The sequence below is a fragment of the Brassica oleracea genome, chromosome C1 (genome assembly GCF_000695525.1).
Source record: "Brassica oleracea var. oleracea cultivar TO1000 chromosome C1, BOL, whole genome shotgun sequence".
In the NCBI taxonomy this organism is placed as follows: Eukaryota; Viridiplantae; Streptophyta; class Magnoliopsida; order Brassicales; family Brassicaceae; genus Brassica; species Brassica oleracea.
Window position 1 is genome coordinate 35030273 of NC_027748.1, and position 3572 is coordinate 35033844.

Sequence of the window (3572 nt, forward strand, 5' to 3'; positions counted from 1 at the left end):
TAGAGAACATTATATTAACCTAAAATATAAGAAGTGTGTATTCTTTCCTTAAATAAAAGCTACAGAATTACCTAATATGATTTACATATATATAACAATTAATGATTATGAATAATAAAGATTTGATAACAATTTTTGCATCCTTCTTCATTTTGTTTAATTTTATAGTATTAAAAAATAAACAATCACATTAACCATATAATAAAAAATTAGATTTTTTCTTATATGTAATATTTTGAATTTTGTAAAATGACTTTAAATTACAAAAATGAGGAAACCTTATATGTTATTTTTTTTAAAATGACTTTAAAATACAAAAATGAGGACACCTTATATGTTATATTTTTCTTATATGTTATATTTTTTCTTATATGTTATATTTTGAATTTTTTAAAACGACTTTAAATTACAAAAATATAAGTTTTCCTTATGTATATGACTAAAAACATTAAAATGACTTGTATCAATTCAATGGTTGATTTGAAAGGTTTCAAAACCATATGGAATATAAAAGTCAAAATAATTCAATTGTGAAAACAATATTGTTCACTTTTTTCAAGAATGTGTTCGATGGAAAAAATAAGGTTTTTATGTCATAATTTGTTTAATGTCCAATCCGATCAACCCATGATGTATTAATTATAGTTTTGTTCTATTATTTTTAATAAAAATTGATCTGATCCATCGGAAAGAAATTATATAATAACAACAAAAAATATTATATATATATAAATAAATGATCAAATATATAAAAGAAACTATCGATAATATATACAAATAAACTCACCCTGCGCAAGACGCAGGTCTTATCCTAGTATTAATTGTATTTAATAAATCTAACAGAAAACAGTAACGCCGCAGTTTTTTCTCAGCGGGAGGAAGAAGAAACATATCATAACCTAAGTCAAATAATGCTTTTCGTACAGACCAACTTTCAAAATAATAGTCTTGTTGTATGGCTCATCCTAAGTTAAACTTCTTGGTTTTTTAGCAAGCCTAAATTAAACTTATCCCATTAATTGAAACGCAGCACTTTGGAGTTGACTGACACGTGTCGAGACCAGAACATTCGACTTAATGACGTGGCGCTGAGGTGTCTTCATAGGAGAGAGACCAACATTTTTTTATATATATAGATAGATATATAGTATAATCGCAAATTACAATCATGCATACTCACACATGATTATATATCCATAAGTGTCTACACTAACTGTTGTATCCTTGAGATCAGAGCCAACAACCTTTTATGGAGCCACATTAATGAAAAATCAACACCAAGATGTTGGAAATTATTATGAGCTAAAGATAAATAGATCTTTTAAAAAAAAGTTATCTAAAAAAAGTTATCTCCCTTCTTCTATCTTCTTCCTCTTTTCTCTTTTCTCTTCTTCTCTGTTTATTCTGTTTCTTATCTCTTTTTTTTCTGTTTCTTATCACTTTTTTGTCACAATCCGTCAAGTACAACGATGAGCTTCTTTTTCATCACGTTTTTGTGTTGTTTATTAAGAGAAATGAACTGATGATTTTCTTGGAAGAAAACCTCCATATTTATAATGGAGGATTAACACAAAGAAATGAATGAGGAGATTCATTGAATGCGAGATCGCGTGAGAAGTAGAGAGTATGTATTAATGTGAATGTTAATGAAGATGCATGAACCAAGTTAATTTCCGTAACGGCTCCAGATTAAAGAAGTCTATTCGGCTTCCGACTGACATTGATCGGAATCGTTCGTCACCGGTGAAACCGTTGGATTTCTATTGTCAGTTGACTGAACGGGAATTGTTGCTCGACGGCCACTTTCCCTAAGTTTCGTATACCGTTTTTTTATTTTTTTTAGAGAAGATGTATTTGGACCGTAGTAAACACATAAAACCCATTAAATTCAAGAATTAATGAAACATTGACTTTTGATTGGCCGTGACACGTGTCGGCTTCTCAAAACTCGAATTAGTGACGTGTCCGCCTATGTGGACTGCCTAGGAGTGAAGAAAACCCTTCTTTATATATATAGAATAGATAGATATTTTATATCTATGTTTAAGTGTTAAGTTAGTGGAGTGAAAAAATTATATCATTTTTCTATTATGCAGTTGGCTTTTTTTTTTGTAACAACAGCTTGCTAAAGATTTTATAATCAAACATCTAAGTCTATTGATAGACTTGAGAAAACAACGTTTGATAAAAAAAATTTGTAATGTGATCAGCGTAATCAAAAGCGATCACCATATCTTAAGAATTTTATTGGTTTTATTATGATAATTTTTTTCAGACGGACACATTACCAGCCACAAAAGTTTCATTAACTTATTCGTAAGATAGTGTCTTCAGAATTCCTAATTGAAACAATGTGTTGAACCATGTACCAGGATCCACAGATCACTTTTGGGTTCAAATTTCTGAGTAAACAGAAAGTCCAAATATATTATGAACAATCGTAAATGAAATGCAGCGCGTTGTGAGATGGGACACGTGTCACGCTGTTGACGTTCGACTTTCTGACCTGGATCCTATTGAAACTACAGAACCGTTTGCTGTTTTGTGTATGCGAATGAAGTATAAGACTAACTCTCTTATATTAATCTCTCAAGGAAAACTCACTCAAAACCTTGAATATCTCAAACTCATACAAACCTAATCATAACTCGACGGAATGTATATATAGCTAAACATAAATCCTAACAAGCTTATAGATAACTCCTAAAGCATCCTTATCTTTATCTCAAAACACAAATAGATTAGGATTCATCTTTAGCTTGCTCTTCAAGTCTTCACTCTTGCTCTAGTGACTTCAAGCTTATTCCAACATTCTCCCCTTTAAGCTTGAAGTTACTTTGTGCTGTATCTAGAACACCAATGAGCTCACGCATCTCTCTGAACTTGATCCTGCCAAGTCCTTTCGTCAGTATATCTGCCTTCTGTCGATTCCCTGCAACATGCTCGACCTCTACCAGCCCATTTTCGACACACTCCCTTATAAAATGATATCTCTTGTGAATGTGCTTAGAACGTCCATGAAAGACAGGGTTCTTAGTCAACGAGATCGTAGACTTGTTATCCACCCGAATTGTAACTCTTTCACACTCGCTGCCTATGATCTCGCTTAACAGTTCCTGAAGCCATATTGCCTGCTTTGCTGCCTCAGTAGCTGCCATAAACTCAGATTCACAAGAAGATAAAGCCACAGTCTCTTGTTTTTGAGAGCACCAGGTAATGGGACTTTCGTTGAGATAAAATATGTGTCCTGTAACACTCTTTCCATCGTCGACATCCACATTAAGAGAGCTATCACTGTATCCTAACAGTCTTACTTTATCTGCACGCTTGTAAGTAAGACCATAGGTGAGAGTCCCACGCAAATACCTCAGAACCTGTTTCAGTGCCGCATCATGTGAAACCTTGGGATTGAGCATGAATCTGGATAGAACTCCAATGCTGTATGACAGGTCAGGACGTGTGTGGATTAGATACCGTAAGCATCCAATGCTCCTTCTGTATTTCTTCTCATCAACGCCTTGTTCCTCAACTGATCTTGACAACCTTAAGTTCATATCCATCGGCACATGAGT